This window comes from Athene cunicularia (assembly GCF_003259725.1).
Source record: "Athene cunicularia isolate RWA chromosome 4 unlocalized genomic scaffold, athCun1 chr4_part2, whole genome shotgun sequence".
Classification (NCBI taxonomy): Eukaryota; Metazoa; Chordata; class Aves; order Strigiformes; family Strigidae; genus Athene; species Athene cunicularia.
The window spans coordinates 9,270,188-9,288,897 of record NW_020799099.1 but is presented as its reverse complement, the minus strand read 5'-3'; positions in this window follow the sequence as shown (position 1 = coordinate 9,288,897).

The following is an 18,710-nucleotide window of genomic DNA, read 5'->3' as shown; positions in this document are numbered from 1 at the left end:
GGATGCAAACAAAAGTGCAGATGGATAACATCAGTGAAAGCTTAGATGAAAAAAATGCAAGGATGCTGGGCTGGGACAAGAGGAGGACTGTGAATGATATTATAGCACAAATAAAAATGAGACTAAAGCGTCACTGCGCTGTCAGCACTTAAAAGCAATCGAGAGCTAAGTTAGAGTCCAGGGAAGTTAATAGCCTCCAGTTGCCTGCTCTGGTCTCGGACGGGGCTCACCAAGTGGTCTCAGTTTTGCTTCCAATGGCTAGGTATAAAGGTAGTTCTTATCCTTCAGCTATTTTAGAGGCTATTTTGGGCAAAAAGACAAATATTTTTTTGGACAAATGTGATTGTCAGTCCAGAATATTTCAGGATATTTTTAATGCTGTTTTCTTTTTTTATTGTAGCCGCTTGAAAGGATAGTGTTTCTGTACACTGTCACGGGGTGTTTTTTTTATGTTCACCACTTATCTTGATGCCAAACCATGACTTTGATTCTTTGGGGTTTGGACTGGCAGCCGAGTAATTTGCTGCAGCTGAATAGAGTAACTATGTGAAATGCAGGTGGAGACGGAACATGTCAAAGCGAGCAGTATAGTCAAATCCTCAGTGCTCTCTTCTGAACCATCCAGATATGTTTGCCTACTGGCAGGTTTGAGCAGAGAGAGTTAAAAATCAGCACTCTCAGGAAGTGGGGCGTGGGGTGGTTTTCCAGGAGGATTGAAGGTAGAATCTAATTTTACATGGAGGCTCCCAGACTTGAGGTATACTGAAGTGGTTTATACAGTAATGTGTTAAATATAGGAAGGTGACTTGGTAGGCAAAACAGAGAAACCCCTAAACCATTTCGCTCATATAACATTGGACAGTAAATGAAGGGCTTCAGCAGAAGCAGGGCTGTGATTCCCGACCTCTGGCAGCTCCCACTGGGGTGATATTAAGGACTTACTGTTTATTGCTTTCCAGTCGGCCCCTTATCAGAGGAGAACAGCTCACTTCTGACAAAGGTGACTGAGGAAGGTAACATTTCAATCAACTGCACATGCCTTGCCAGTGCTTGTGAGTTAGAGCCAGAGCTTCTGACTGTAGGAGCTGGGTGGTATATAAGAACAGAAACATTAAGAAAAGACATCAGCTCCCTTTGGAGGTAAGCAGCTGCAATGCTGGCCAAGTCAGGTTATTCAAAAGCTGTGGTTTTGGTTTTTTATGGGATTAGTTCCAGTCTGTGTCTCATTAATCAGCTTGCATTGCTGCATTCTGGGTTAAACAGCCCAAATATGAAGAGGCAGAGTTGGTAAAAAAGAGTCTGTTTAACCTAAAGAGAAGGCTCTGAGCGGATCGATGGATATATAGCTGAAGTGAGAGTGGAAAGAAGATGGAGTCAGGCTTTTTTCAGTGGTGCCCAGTGGCAGGACCAATGGCAACAAGCACAAACTGAAACACAGGAGGTTCCCTCTGAACATCAGGAAATACTTTTTTTACTGTGAGGGGTGCCCAAGCACTGGAACAGCTTGCTCAGAGAGTTTGTGGTGTCTCCCACCTTGGAAACACTCAAAAGCTGTCTGGGCATGGCCCTGGGCAACTGGCAGTTGGTGGCCCTGCCTGGGCAGGGGGGTTGGACAAGATGACCTCTACTAGCCATTCAGTGATTCTTCTGATGGTCACATTTTGTTAAATAGATAAACCTGTTAGCAAGGAGACTGCAACATCTTTCTTGTATTTGGTTGAAATTAGGGACAGTAAGCAGTAACTGGGTGTACTGCTTATCATTTTTACAAAGTTGATGTACTTTCTTTTCTTATCATCCTAAGGATTGGTGCTCTCCCCCAGCTTCGGGCAGGTACTTTCAATGTTGTACAAGCCTATTGAAACAGATCAGCCATTCAAGAGAAAAGAAACATCTGCCTTGAGATGTATATGAGGATTTCCTTGCCTTCATTTTCTGACCCCTTAAACTAATACTGCTTCTGCTTTCTCAGTTGTCCAAAGTGCAAAACCACCACTTGTTGCAGGTATCTAATTACATATAGGAGAAAGAAAGGCTTTGGGGAAGGATGCTCATTCAATCTATGCCATTCTTTTTCCTAACAAGGTAAAATTAACAATCCCATTGAAACTTACTACTCGGATTTAAAAGATGTGAGAAATAATTGCTAATTCACAAAGTATGCTCCTCATTACACACTTTGTTCCTGTAAGAAAACAAAGACAAAATACACAGATGAAAATAAGGAAATGCAATAGGAGAGTGTACTCTGAACTGGGCCAGAAGTGGGCTAACGGCTTCACTTGCCCCGGTTCTTGCTATGATTGTTGAGGACCTTGCTGGTATGTGGGAGAGAGCAAAGAAGGGAAGAAAGGCTGCTTCTAGGCTTATGCAAAACGACTTAAAGCTTGAAGCAGAGCTAAAGAAATGGCAGGTTATGATTTGGCCAGCATTGAGTGAGGGATACTGACCTGTGTCTGAGGTCGGTCATAGTGGTCACCCAGTATTCAGCTGAGCAGTTGTGCACAAATTTGTCTGCTGGTTTTGTACTCCTCATGTATATGGAACCCACAGTTTCATTATCTGTTATTCAGCCAGTTTTAAAGACCAATATTTGGGCCATCTGCTCAAGAACCAGCATCAGAAATAGAGAAATGTTGCTGCTTGTGTTTTCAGTGATTGACTGAGCAAATAGTGTCTTTTGCGTGGGCATATGCCGAATTTGCATGTACACCTTTATTTGACACTAGCAGAAGTTGTATTTGTATATAGGATAGACATTCACAGATTCAATTTGACATACAAAGATTGGCTGAGGAGTCTGTGTGTGCAAGCACAAGCTTGTCTGCATGTAAGAGGTTTTTTGAATGTTAGTCTCTTTGTATCGTTACAGAATCTGGTTTATGTAAAGAGAAATGTTATCCTGCACCACTTGTTGGTAGTAACCAGAACTACACAAAATACAATTAAACCGCCGGCTGTTATGTGCTTCATTCAGATTTCATTATGGTCTCAACTTAGGAAAGCTTTTCTATAATCTTGGTCTAATACTTGAAAACCTTTTAAATGACCTGAGCTGACAAGTGGTTTTACTGTTTAAATCATATGAAATACATAGCTTTACATAGTTGTGGAAAAAAAAAAATAACATAAAATAAAAAAAAAAAATCAAATCCTGCACTTTTTATTATAGTTGTGTCTAAGATGTTAGATTTAGTAAAACCTGAGATTCCAATCAAACTGGGAGCATGCCAAGCCATGTGAATCACTACCAAAAGTCATCTGGGTGACTTGTACACATTGTAGCAATCTGCAAAATGTGAGAGGCTGGTCAGTAGGGTATCTCCCTGAACTGCTCTAAGAAGAAATTCCTTGTCTGTCTAAAAGAGAATGCCTATGCTGTGGTAACAGAATTGACTGCAAGGTATTGCAAAGGTTCCTGAGCTAGTTTTAAACTGGTTAACTGTCATGCTGTGTGCAGCCTAGGCACTGCAGTCTGGACCTCAGCGGACACTAATTTATCCGGTCTTTATGTGGCTGCAGTTGGACTTCTAGCTAAAACTGAGTTAACATGAAGCTAACCTGGATGCAGTGCTGCTTTGCATTCATTTCTGTGCATCGAAAAAAGGAGGCATGTTCCTGGTTGAAGAAGAGTACTTGGGATGCTTAGAAATGATAATTTGCCATTTACAAAAGACAAGGAGTTAATGTATTGCAAAAGATAAAAGAGGAGTTACCAGAACATGCTGCTGCTAGCCCAGAGGTGTTGAGAAGCACACTAAAAAATACTGAGACCAAAAAGTACTGAGATTTCCTGTCATATTTTAGTGTTCTATGTGTTGGCTTTTTAGGCTTTCCACCTATAAGGTTTAAATACTCAAGTTGTAACATGTGAGCCTAAAGTTCAGAAGGTCTTTTGAATTCCGTTATGGAAAATTAAAAGTCTATGCCTGTATTTCTTCGAGGGTGATTAGAAAAACCATGTCCTCTGAGACTTGCCAATACTGAGGATGACTGAAAGCCACTTTATTTGCTATTTGGTACACATCAAGGAAATTTTACAGTAACTGCTCCCGTCATATTTCCAGTAAAGATCTCTGCTCTAATGTAGAATGAAAAGGATGCATCAGGTAGCAGTGCTCTGTCATTCTGAAGTGGTGACTACTCTTGCTTTTCCTGGCTGAGCGAATCTAACCTCGCCTCCCAATAGATGAAGTGAAACATTTAGATGTCTGTTGCTTTCCCTGTCACGTACCTGGTAGTCTGTAACCCCTTATCTCTTTGCTCTTTTCTTCCATTACCTCTTTTTTTTTTTTTTTTTTTTTCTGTAGTGCCTCTGCTTGGCTAATCTTGAACCTGCTCCAGCAGCTGGAGCTGTACAATCTCATTCAGCAAAGTTCACTCTAATGCTATTGCGTTGGAAGAATAAGAGTGAAGGACTCAGCTGTTTGACTGGCGTCTCTTAATTGGTGGTTTGTGTAAGTAATGTGTGAAAAGGATCAGCCGATGTCCTGGCGCTGGTAGAATTAAGGACCATTTTCCATGCCCAGCTAAAACAGCTGGGCAAACACCGAAACATGATTTCTAATTTTTGTTATGTTTTTGTGCCAGTGACTGTGTATAGGTCTGTAATTTGCATTTGTTTTGTTAGCCTGCCCCTTTGCCCACCTCCGCCGTGTTTACGAAATAGTTTTACTTCTATCTGAATTAATGGAAACACCGCAAAGATAAAAACTATTCCACTAAATGAAGGAAACTGTTGAGAGACCTTAAGCATTTGTTGGTTCATGGCGGCAGCATTTGTTCTGTTTTGAATGTGGAATCGTTGAGCTGTAAGCTGTCACTTTTACTCTGCCTAGTGTATTGAATTCTCTCTTTCTCCTGTGCTGAACTCAAAGTCCTAGTTGAGTGTAGAATGAAACCTGTGAAAAGGCTGTGGTATCAAGTGTCTCTTCTGACAGAGCAGCAAGGGAGCAAATAGCAAATTAATAGAATAGGAAAAGGATCATGTTTCAAGCTACATGGGACTCTAGAAGAATCATCAGATGAGTGTTTACCTAAGGCATTTTATATTGGCTAGTGATTAGCTAGTCCCTTTTCTTCCTTTGAGATTTTAAGTATGTATTTTTCTGTAGGATGCAGTTCTTTGCTAATAAGAATCCAAGTTTACAAATTCAGTTATTTGGATATTTTACTAAAGAGCATTGCATTATTGCTCAGGATCTGACAAGGGAAAGCTAGGTGAATGATGACGGCAGTGAGTGAAAGAAATGGATGATAGCAATTCTTGAATTTCCTTAGATGGTGAACTTACCCATTTGAGGCTGAATGCTACACTTGAGTTTTGGACCCACGAAACTCCTCCTGTAACTTGTCCTGAAGTCAAAACGTGCTCCACTGAACAGGAGGCTGAGGGGAAGCTGAAGACAGACACTGGGAAAGCTAAGATATCAAATTAAAGTTGGAAACTGTAAGGTAAGAGATATGCTTTAGTCATACATGCTTCATTGTTCCTGAAAGTCCATTAAAAAAAGCAGAATGCTGAGGCCCCAACAAGCTCATGGTTGCTCACGTTTGTCCAAAACTTCTGAATTCATTGGTTCAACTGGGCTGAGTCTGATAAGTCAACACAGGTATCAGAGTTTCTATGAATGACACATGGTGTGTGACTTTGCACATTACTGCACACAAGACTTGAGAAAGAGCCTTTTTATATTTCCAAAGGAAAAGCTGCAGTCAGTGCTCACAAGCAAGCATGTGATAAGAACCTGCGGGAAATCAGGCTTGATTAGTTCCAGTGCTTGGGCAATTGCATTTTTTCCCATTCTTCTCTCCTGCTTTTCTCAGGCTCCCTCAGCAAAGTGGAGAAATAAGAGCACTGGAAGACAACAAACTTCTGAGACTAGAGCTACATTTAAAAATGAGGCATCTCGTTTCTAGTTAGTGTAGTAGCTCTGAATTTAAACTGAACTGAAATGAAACTGCTAGGAAGAAAATGCAGATGAAGCCTAGTAAATTATAAGCCCACTGTACAAGCCTTTGGCAGTGGGCTTTCGAAATTGCAAAATGTACCGTCATTTCATTTGTGAAATGTTTAAGATCTGAATGGGGGGTTGTGGAGAAATGTTTATGGAGGTAAGGATCCAGCAAGGCTTTTGTTCCTAATGGGTATGTATTTGCTTTTCATGACCCGGTTTTCCCTTGAAGTGTAAGTATCTGAGACATTATAGTAACTTCCTGCTGTCTGAGTATTGTTTGTGAAATAAAGATGGAAAGAGGAGAGATTAATATCCCTTAATTATGCCAATCTTGATAGTGTGATATCCTTTTAGAAATTATATTGGACATAAGTAAACCTGACTGTTATCTTAGTCTTCAGATGCTTTGCCATTTTTAATTTTAAAAACAAATAAGTGTTGTATGTTGCTGAGACAGACAATGCTGTAGGGCATTTCCTCTAATCAGGGGCCTATACAACCAAGCATTCCAGTCTGGATCAAGGTGTGCAAACCAAATAAATTGAGTAAATAACTATATTTTTTAAGTAATTTTCCACATAGTTACCATACAAAAGTGAAAGTGCTATGCTTTAAAAACCCAGACAGAGAGGGGAAAACCCCCAACTAGCATAAATCTGCATAGAGCACTTCTCTTATTTGAAAAGGATGCCTCAGGATGTGTGTGTACTACCTGACTACAGGCAGAGAGCTGGTTTGATGGTGAAGCTGGACTGGAGTTCCTAGCTCCTGTTTTTTCTTAAATATTCGTTTTCCCCTTGAGCTGTGCTGGAAAACCTGCTGGTAGTCCACACTTCCAAACTGGTGACAGGATTCATCCGAGCTGAATGTAATCTTTTGAGAAAAAAGGACAGGTGGAGAAGTTACAAGAAGGGAGTGCTTTCTCCCTCCAGGTGAGCTGAATGTCTACCTGGCATGAATACAGTTCACTGCTGTTACAGTGAGGAGTTTTAGTAGAGGCTAAATTTTCACCTTTGAAATTCAGCTTTTAAAATTTATTTTAACTATTCCTGCTTGTAACAGTGTTGCATGCATGTTCATTGTGTGCTGTCATAAACACTGATGGGCTTGACTAACAGACAGAAAAGAAACAATAAGCAATGAGGAGAGTCTCTCTTTATACATTTTCTCCCATATATTTTTCATGTATATATGTATATGCATACCTGTGTGTAGCTGCATTACTAACTTGAGGTGAATTTTCAGATAATATCCTGTAATTTGTTCCAAACAGACTGGAATGTAAATGAAATAAACCCTGAACAGTCCTAAAAGAATACCCTATTTAGTGTTTTAATCCTTTTAAAAAATGCAGATAAGAACATTCAGACATCCCATGCTGTCCTGGGGATTTCTGGGCAGGCATGAGATGGAAAAAATATTGGTGTTGCAGCCCATATGCCTAGAAGCTGAGCAGAAATATTGGCTTCTGAGTTAGGGATTATGCTTGGCACAAGAGCTACAGACTCCCTCTACCTGTGTCTGAGCACATGCTCCCACCAGAGAGAGGGTGCTCGTGCTGGGGGCTTCTGAGATGCTGTAGCAAAGTTTTGTAGCAAAGGCTGTTTGGAAATCACTGCTCTCTTCCTCACTGTTCAGACTTCCTTCAGTCTGGCAGCTGGGAAGGAATTCTCGATAGAGATTTGCTCTGTTTTTAAATCTTCCTTGACTATTGGCCACTCGCGGAGGCAAGTACTCTGTTGGACAGAGGTTTGGTCTGATGTGTGTGGCTGTTCTCATGTTGGCAGAGTCTTACCTGCCATTTTCTGTGTCTGATTGCATGTTGAATGATACTGCCATCACCTTGTCAGTGAATAGGATTTTGTGTTCTTTTTCATGACATCTCTCAAGACACATGAGATTCAGAAAAATAAATTTTGCAGGGAGCTCTGCTTTTCCTAGGAACCCAGAGCAGATCTCACTTTCCTTTGAGTTGGGTATTTGCTAGGATCTCCTGGAGTGAGAAAATATTCGTTGGAGAGAGGTTTTAAAGGAGAAGGCCAGTGGTGAAGGAAGAAGTTTATCTTCTAAAAAGCTGCTCCCCCATCTTATTTGAGTGTTTGCTTGGTTTAAATGCTAGTAAGAACAGCAGAAGTTCTTGCTTTGCTTAGATCTGGTCAGTTCTTGCTTATGACATACTTTATCTCTACTTGGTCCTTGTTGGATTTACTCTCTCCTCCATATAAATTCATCAGAAACAGATTGCTGTGGTAGTTTTCCCTCTTAAATGGTATACAAGTTATTGTTCCCTCTTGCAAAATCCTTCTCTTCCTTTTCCCAGAAACAGTGAACAACTATGTTGAATGGATTTCTCTACAAGGTTACTTTATAGGTCAGGAGGTTAGCTTACTTTTGTCTTTTTACTTCAGCTGTTTCAGAAGAAATCCTCTGTGTGTTCTCCTGAATTGTAAAGGCTGGTCAGAATGAGAAGCCTAAGTCATCCATTAATCCACAGGCAAAGTACTATTCAAGCAGCTGCAGTGAAAGCTCTTGCATGCTGCCCTGGAAATAACCCCAGCCTTGACATGGTAAGATGACCCTAGGTAAGGTCAGTAGCTCATTTCGCATTTTCATTTAAGCTTGTGTTTTTTAAACAGTATTTGGAGTTGTCCCTTGTGGTTATGTTGGTCTCTTAAAGCAGATTGATCCTCTCAGAGAGAGTGGAGAAGTGGAGTCCAGAGAGGCAGAGGTTTATCTGCTAAATGTTGTCACTCTCATCTCAATTTATTGTTGTTTTGGCTTAAATATTTAGTGACCACGGCCCTATGTGAGAGCAGCAAGTGGTATCAGGATCTTAGCTTAAGCTGCTTTGTAGAGACAAAGCACCTGTTTAATTCCTTCTGGAAATGAAAGTGTCCCAGCAAATTCAAGCCAAAGTGGTAATACTTGCCTGCTTGTATACTTTCCCATAAAGTGTGTGAATTTGAATGAGCTGTGTACGCAGTGTAAGAGATCGAAGCTCATGGCAAGGATTTTCAAGAGGACTTAAGAAAGCTGGGTTTCTCTGTCCTGATGGCCTCAACACATAACTGAGTATGGCACTTAAATGAGCCTTAGGTCAAACCTCTTTCAACTTCTTTGAAAATCCTGCCTGTGCTAGTCTTCCATGTGCACTGGGGTCAGTGGGCAGTGTGAATTATGTACCAGAGTTTGGTTGGGTCTGTGCATAAAACTGTCTGTTTAGATAAAATACAACTGATAGTGCTAGAGTTAGACGGTGATTTCACCATCTGGTCCAAGTAAGGACTAGTACAATATATAAGCTGGCAACAATGCTGCAGAAATCCACAAGTAGCAATTTCTTTCCCTATTACAAGCCCATTTATACTTCGGGTGGGGGAGAAATCTCAACAAACAGTAATAGCCAGTACTTCTTGGTTAAGGCTGATATTACTACAAAAAGACCGTTAAGGTTTCTGGAGATGGTAGATATGAGCACTCATCCCATACCTAAATAATGATGGTGCCAAAAAGTTCGAACAAGTTTCAGAAAGAGCTGTTCCCACCCCCAGTTGAAAAGTAAAGCTCTAACTTCACTGAACTTAAGCAGTCATTTATTCAAGTGTCTGTAGTAACATCATCTAGGATGTTCCAGCACTGTTACAGCCCGTGTGTGAGGCTTTCTAAATAAAAAATATATATCTCCCATTCAGTTGCATATGCTCCATACTGAAAATAGAGGCCTAATAATGTCTTCTGTCAATTATAAGAGTTAAGAAGAAAGTGATTACATAGGTGCACATATACAAGACATGCATATCCTAAAATAATATTAACATTTCAACTTTCTGGTTGCATCTATGTATAAAGTTATTGAAGTCTCTCATATGCCATCAATATTTTCATAAGTACTTTTATCAGGTGTTTCAAATTTATGTCTAGATAGGTCTGCTAGGAGTGGTAACATGTGGCAGCAGCTCTGGAAACTTTCTTCTTGTTTAGGTTTTGATCCAGGTGGTGTTCTCTTGTGTGAAACCTATGGAATGGATCAATATCCATAAGATTTACTGAAAGCACCTGGTACTTTAGTTCTAGTGTGTCTATTTGTGACAGATCATTTTCCTGCTTTCATCCAGAATTGGGGTTGTCTGGAAATAATTGTAATTGGCCTGGTCCTGCTATTGCATCCAGAATGACAGCTGCACGCTCTTTAATGCGGCATCTACTTTTGATGTTGACTTCAGTTTGCATGATAGCATACTGATGTACTTTATCTGTGGTATTGGACTGAAGGAAATTTTAATTCCTTATTATCTTAATTATTCCTTCTGGAGAATCCCTGTTCAAATATATGTGACATCTAAGAATGGTTTTCACCTGACCTTGGTGAGATGGATGGCATATACATCTGCAGCAGCACAACTCCCACGTATTGCACACAAGGAAGAAGCAGATGGTTCTTTAATGGAGAGTAACCTAAAGCATTTAAAGCACCTGGTGAGAAAGCTGACTTTGTCCTCAGCATAGATTTATAGACTTGCATGCTGGTCTGGGTATCAGGTATGGCAACATGGCCACCATGCAGGGAGCGAGCCGATGTCTCGTGTGCTCGGCCTCCCAAGCTGCACACAGCTCTGCATTCACTCCCGGGCAGGCGACTGCATGCTGAGTCTGCGTGGAGGCTAAGGGTGGGGGCTCTTCCTTCCTTCCATTAGAGTTGCCCATCCTAACTGTGGGGTAACTTAATAGAAGAGAGTTAAAGCTGACTTGGAGCTTAAATTATGCTAATTTTCTTTCAACTTGGGAGAGAACAACCACAATGACAGTGCACAGGGATCATTGTTAGATGGTCTAAATTCCTAATAAGGCCCAGGGTTTTTTTGGCTGGTTTTATGTCTTTCAGCTCAAGAATATAACAGAAATAAGGCTATGTGTACTTGAGGTCGAGCGTCCACTTAGTACTTTTCTAGGTTTCAGCTGTAACACAAAATGCATTTAATGCAAAGATAGCGGCATAAACTCTTTGCTTCTTTTCTTTATAGCCACTGAAATGATATAATTCAAAGCTGCTGTGTAGGGGCTGAGATGTAGCCTGTGACTTCACATGGTCCTGGTTAACATGCCCTTTGAGCCATTGGCAGTTTACAGGAACAGTGGTGTCTCTGGGGTTCCAACTGTGGTCATTATTTAAATGCTTACAAAAGGGACTACTGGCAACCATCCTCAAGTTGTTGGTTTTATTCTTGTGACATGGAATGACCTTTTGTAATAGTATCATGGAAATGGAAGTAACACAAACTACTGACATGACTGGAAGTATTTTTTGAGGTAATCAGATAACATCACCCTTTGGAGTAGGCAGCTTCAAACTGGAACTGAATCAGACAATCTGACTGGCTTGCTTAAGGAACAGATATTATTGAGTTTTACATTACATCTTTCGTTTCTGTGGTGCAGCTTTTGTCTTTTCTGGTTCTAGGGAATCAAGCCAGGATAGCTGATTTCCATTACGGTGGAGAGGTAACGGAATGCTGAACTATGCAACCTCCCTCTCTCCTTATGGAAACATGGTTTTTGTGTGTGAATCAATGACAGAAAAGGAACTGGAGTACTGAAATAATACTGACTTCCTCTCTCTGCAGTCATCCCCCTCCTCCAAAAATTCTGTCAGAATGTGACCAAACCCAAAGCACTGGCTAATAAATTACAAAGGAAAAGCATTAAGCCAGTGAAGCCAATGGGAGGTGTACATGCAATAGGGTAAGACACTGATCTGGTTCATGCTATATTCTGTCTAATCTTACAGCTTTATGAGATTACTCATTAATCAAGCTGCTTTGTGGAGGGAATGGCCTTTATGAGGCAGCTTTACAGTATCTTTGTTGTCAATCAAGAGCTTGTCTAGGCTGCCACAGGTTGAATGTACGTAGCATGTGCTTTGGAGTAGGGTGATTCAAGGTAGACATTACACTGGTGTGCACAAATTATTAAAAACAAACAAAAAAAAAAGCTGCAGGAAATGAGATGCTGCAGCCAGTCAACTGGCAGTGTAGAATGTGAATGTCTGTTGTCTTCGCAGAGAACAAGTTTTTTGGTGATTGGTAGTAGCTAGGGGAGGGTCAGCCATGCATTCAGCATGGTTGTTTCAGCTGGCCACAAACTTCTTCAAAGAAATAGATATTTGAAGGGTTTGTCTGTAATTCTCCTGACCAGAAGGGGACTTTAAATTATGTGGTGTATCTCTGTTCTGTGACAGGGTGGACATTACACTGAAAACCCAACGTTTCCCGGTGTAATTTCTCCCTGGAGTAAGCTAAAATGGATGGCACTGCTTTTCAGATTTCTTATAGAGGACTTCAGACTTTCTGAGATCTTCCTCTTCTGTCCCTTTCACAAGTTTAACTTTGCCTGCTAATATACTGAGAATTCATTCCCTGTTCTTTTCTGTAATTTTTTTATGTGCTGTTTTTGTAAAACGTGACTGATCACCTTTGCTTAAGAATTCTAGTGTTTTAGCATACTCAGGGATGTCTTGTTGACAGTGCTTGGTTACAGAAGTCATAAATGTTTGTGCCTAAACAGTTACGTTTGGATATTAGCAGCACTGCTGCATATGTCATACTTCCATTACTTATGCCCCTCATTGGGTATGAAGTCCTGGGAATTAAATGTTAATGAAATCCAGTTCCTCGGGTCTGGTTGCCTGCCCTAACAGAAAGGTTTACTTCGACAGTCCCAGAAAGTCAAACATGCTGTCACCTTCAGCTTATAGTAAACACTACAGAAAGAACAGCTACCCTGTGGTCATAATAGTTATAGCATCTCTCCCATTTTTCGTAACTGGGAGGAGATTTCCATTTTAAAGAGACTACTGGGCAGCATTTTCTGCATTACTTAAGTTCTTGGATTGAGTGTTTCCCAGTTGAAGGTACATTCTGCCCAGTCAATGGAATGTAAAAGGGGAAATTGGAAGTAAAAAAATCCCTGGCAAATATAATCCTGTTTAAGACCTCTGAGTGCAGATTCCCAGAAGTCAATAATTGATCTTCCTCTTATCAGTGCAAAAATTATTGAGAGTTTGTGAGCAGCCATTTCTATGCATCCGGCAAGTGCTCAGCCTCACCTGTTATCTATAGGTATATATTATCTAACTGTCTGGATATACAGCTCCCTGCTGTCCAGAAGGGCATATGTAGGAAAGCATAAATCAGGAATTTTTACAAATAGAAATAGGCTAGCAAAAATAAGCTTGGATAGCACACAATTCCCATACCTCCAGCGTACTGGTATAATTCAAGTAATTCCCTCACGTAGAGGCAATTCTCTAGAACTGTAAGGCAGAGCACATGCATACCACGTGCTGGCCGTGCAGGATAAGGAAGATGTTTTCCATCTTGATTTTCTTCTGAGGGCTTAAGGTAAGCACAAGCATTTAAACGGGACTTGGATGCTGTCAGAATCTGTACCAAGTGTTAGGGTCACTGCCTCGGCAGTTCCAGGAACCTCTTGCAACACAAGAAACGCTGATTTCTGTATCAGTACCACAGGCTGTTAAAAGCTTGATTTTACTGGATTTTATTTTTAGAATGATTTATGAGTATTTGTTTATTCATTTCTTGCGAGAATTTGAGGTGGGTTTAATTGCATTTTATCTGGCACACATAATTTCAAAATTAACCACCTTAAAATAGGAACAATTTTATGGAATGCATCTATTAAACAAAATTGTCACAAGCACTGCCTCTTTCCACTACTTTTTATTTTTCATAACATATTTTACAACTGTAATTTTCATGTCTGACATTTTTCTCTCCAATTTCCTATGTTCTGTGGTTAAATCTTGACCATAAATCTTATGCTGCTTTGTTAAAAATAATAGGTCTACTATGTTGTTTCATTTAACAATCTGCTAGATTAATAGTGTCTTTAAAACAATTAAATATGGTTGTGTGGTTTAATATTCCCAGTTTTAATGCACCGTGAAGGAGAAAATATAGCCATTTTCATTTTATAGAGTGCTTGCATTTCATGTGCTATCTGGCAGTTCTTGTCTGACACCTTGGTACTGAAATCCGTTTCTTATAGTGCTGTGGTAAACACACAAGAATGGTAATATTTAAAAAAAGCTTCTTACGCAGTTCTGGAAATCGAAGGACAGAAGTTATTGGGTGGTAAATAAGGCTGAAATTTTCAACATGGTATCTCAGGAAAAAAGGCTTTTGCAGCTTTGGAATGCATGACCCAAGTTGCCATATAGTGGAGCTCAAGGAGGTAGTCTTTTGGATTGTAATGGCAATATTCATCCGCCTGCATGACGGCAGTGGCACGGTCTGGAGCCGATTGTGGCATCTTCGTTACCCATGATGCTGACAAATTGCCCAGAGAGCAAAAGAGATGCTTCAGCTGTGGCTGAGGCTCTGCTGCAGCAGTGTAGTTGTGCAACTAACCGCACCAGCAGGAAGGGACGGGTTTCCATTTAAGAACATAAAATTTGGTTCTTGTGTATCCAGGCTTTTGGGGTTTGGGTGGTTTGGGTTTGGGGTTTTTTTTGGTTTGGGTTTTTGGTTTTGGTTGGTTTTTTTTTTTCATTAGTATGACTGCAGCCCTTCAACTGAAGGGTCTTTTTGCATGGCCTTTTTATTGTGTGCGCTCACAATGCCAGCTACAATGGGGCTCTGGTCCATGAATAGGACCTCAGGCATTACTGAAATGCAAATAGTAACGAATTTTAAAAATGAGGCGCAGGCGTTCTTTTCAGGCATATCCGGTGCTAAGAAACTGATTTATATTGCCTTAGGTTTAACGATCACACCGTAGGCCTCCTGCATCTCTAATTACTTGGAAAAAACCTTATTTCTACTTTTCATTAAGCTAATGGTTGCCTAGCTGGAAACCTGGCCAGGTCATGTACACATACTCTGGTTTCACAGGAACAAGATCTGGGTCTCTGGTCTCTCTGCCTCAACAAGGATCCGCCCCTTTGCTTATATGTAGATCAGGGCATGCTTCATAGAGGAGGAGAACCTGAAGCCCAGTGTATCAATCATTAAAGGAAATTAGGCTTTGACACCAAAGCCAAATTTCAGCAGAGCTGTTATCTGGAAGTAAATAACAAACTGCAGTTTTAATGGTAAAGATTAAAAAGAAAAAAAAAAAAAAGCCTAAGCATTGTATAAGGGACATTTTCTTCAGTTTGTAGAGATGGCAAAGAAAGTAAATAACTACCTTATCTGAACTGTCCTGTAACCTTTTTGTGAACCAGCTGCATTATCCTTTCTTAAAGAAAGATGTCCTCCATGGCCCACTGCTACAGCAGTTCCTATGAAAATAAACAACAATCTGCACAATGCTTGGAATATATTTTTAGTTTTCTAACTAAAAACAGGCATTCAAAGTGGATATCTGATCTTCAATAGGCAGCTTGTTTTACCCCTGGCTAATTTTTAGTGATATGTCTGTTTTGGAAAGAAGAGAATCAGTGCTTTCCAAACTGGCCACTGTTAAGAAAGGTCATCAAATGCAGACCGGCAAAGAACACAGTTAGATCAGAAACTGTCAATTCTAGTGATTCCTAAATATCAGGAAATGGCACTGCAAAACTGAATATTAAACTATCTGTGCATATATGAACGATAAAGACTGATTTGTCTAGACTATAGATATTATTCCTAGATGTTATAGTTTACTAGGGCTTGTCTTGAAAAAAAAGTAATATATGAAAGCTTGCATTAAATAGCATTGCAGAAACCCCTGTTCAGTTAATTTCTCTTGGTTCCATAGAGAGAATATTCTTCTTTAAAGCTTCTCAGTTTGAATTCTTGTTCCAATTAACACTTGCATTCGAATTGTTTTGTGTTGTGGGCACTTCAGTGGTGAGAGAATGTGAGATTTCATAGAGACCATGTTCCAGAGCCTTTACAATCAGGCAATGCTACACTTGACTCACAGAATTAAGTACTTATTCTCATAAGTATTATTTTTGCCATGCAAATACTGCTGCTGTCCTCACACTACAGAATCTGGCCCTGTGCAAAACCTTTTAGACTTCAGTGCCTCTTTGCTTCAGGGCCTAACCTCAGGTTCATAAAATATTTGTAGCTGTCACTCTAGTGCACCAACAGAAACTGCACCGATGCAGAAAGCCTATGTCATATAGTGTTAGCAATAATAACTTTAGAATTACAAATACTTAACAGATCTTTGACAGATACACATGTATCTTTGAAATACACACAAGAAAATTTATTATTTCTTTGATAATAGTATGTCCAAATTTGGCTGTTAGAGATGAGAAATGCCTTTAATTGAACTTTCAAATACTGCCTTGATTTACATTTGTTACAGTTATGGTACTCAGTCTTGTTTCTTATTAGAAATAGCTAAGGAAGCACCTAACTTTAACACCTTATTTCTGTTCTCTTACAATTCTGTCAGAACCTTGGGGGTTTGATTTTCTCCCAAAGACCACCAAACAGAATATCTGCCCTAGCCTCCAGGTCTGTATTTCATATATCTTTGTTTCTTTGACTTTTAGGAACTACTTTAGCTATTTGGGAAAAACTTCAACAACCTATGATGCAACACACACAACTTTATTGAAAAAATGTTTTTAAGATCACAGAAACAGCATTACAAAATGCCAGAAGTTTGGTTCCCTGTGTCTGTTCTGCCTTGGCTTTCTGGACTTAAGATTGATTCTCTTAAGTTTTGGTCAGCTGTGGTCCGTGCAGCACCTGGATGACTGGGAGACATCAGTATGGCTTTTTCTGCAAGTTCCTGTGAGATGTGGTGTGAAATGCTTAAACCAGCTCCTCTTGTGTATTCCCCATGGTGAGGAGCCTGACTCTGTTCATTTGTAACACTGTGAAATCAGAAAGAGCATGGCTTGGAATTTAGACAGATAAAATGGAAGAAAATGAGATGAAATCATGAATGGCACCTATAATTAGCCAGCACAAAGCACCAGAGATTGTGTTGATCCATCATTTCACTGCAGAAAATGGGTGGTATGCAAAGCACTCAGGTATGTTCTATTATGGAAAAACCCAGAAGGAAATCAACATTGTTGCTTTCAGTATTTGAATAATGTGCAATAAATAAGGTCTGAGGTCACGTAATGAACATCAGTGAGGGAAAAAAATGCAGAATAGCTGCACATGAAGTGAATGGTACCCGTTTGGTGCACTGGATGAGGGAGAAGTGGTGTGTTATCAAGTAATGCCAGTCAGTGGCTTAATTAATGTGGAGATGAAAGAAAGCTTAAGCTGGCATCCAGAGTTTGGTGGTTCTGAATCGACAGTTCTGACTCTGTGGCTTTGCAAACTTACTGTCTTTAACTTGCCTTTTAACGTATAATTATGTAGCTAGCAATTTACAGAACCATAGTCTTTCTGATTCTGGTCCTTCCAAAAAGTGTCTCTTGTGCAGCGTGCAGCTGCCTGCTGTTACAGCGTGTTGAGTGTCACAGGCTGCTTCATGTGTTTTATCTACAGAAATGATCTTATACTTGTTATACCCGATACATATTCAGGTATTGCCACTTTCTCAGAAAAATTCCTTTTATTTTTTTTTGCTTTGTGAGGGAACATAATGCAGTTCAGGACCTGTGTTGTCTGAAGCAGCAGGGCTGCTCCACAGACTGGTATGGTTTAAATATTCAAGAAATCTCCTGAAAATCAAGGCTGGAGGTCTCCTCCTCTTAAATGTTGAAATGAGGCAACTTGGGTTTAGTAGAAGCAGTGTTTTCTTTTTTATGTAGATGGTTTTTGGCAGTCAGTTCAACTTCAATTATTATTATAGTTAGGCTTTCACACATTTATTCCAAAAACCTTTTGAGCAGAAACGATCCTTCAGTTTGTGCTAGATGGAAACCAACAGAAACTTACTTTGGTTGGCTGTGACCTACCACAAGTGGTAATACAGAAGGTACAACAGAACGGTGTGATTTTGAATTGGGATCCAGATGTTCCCATCTCTCATAACACTAGATAATCCTGACCCTGACAAAATTCAGCCCTCACTTTGAATGCTGCTGAAGCGCAAGGATGTTAGGAGCGTTTTCTCTCTGGCTCCTCAATAGTGTTTGTAAAGCTTTTTGTTTCCCCCTTGGGGATACCCAGGATGGTATCCATTACCAGCTTGTTATTGCACAGCCTCAACTGCGTAACATCTTCTAGGCAAATATAAGGGACCAAGAATGTACAGAGCGTGTTCTTGAAGATTTTTTTTCTGTCTGGGGAAGGCCCTGCGTGAGTGGATTTTGGTTTCTCTCCAGGCCAGGCAGCGTTGCCTTTTGTGCAGCGGGGAGATCCAGTGCTGTGCTGAGCTCCTGACGGGGGTGAGGGGGGGGGAAGAGAAGTTGCTCTGCGACTGGCCTCGGGTCCGGTGGGAGTCTCGGGGGCTCCACAGCGTTGGTGGCGCTGCCTTGGGTCGATAGGAAATACGGACACTCGGGGATGTCGTCATCTTCTCAGAGTCACGCCACGGTGCGAATCGTCCCTGCCGAGGTCGCTGATGGCTGGCAGGATCAACGGGCGGGAAAAGTTTTTTTTCCTTTTTCTGTGGATTTCAAACACATGGAGGAAAACACGGGGGGGGGGAGAGCCCAGCGGGGATAGTGGGGAGCTTGGTGACAGGTCGGTGGATGAAGATGTTTCACTCTCTCCCTCTCTCTCTGTGGGAAGTCATGAAGTTTCTATGTTTAAGCCCTCGCTGCGGAGCCGGGGGTGTCAGGCGGCCCTGGGGCGGGGCGGGGGGGTCAGGCAGCCCGGGGGG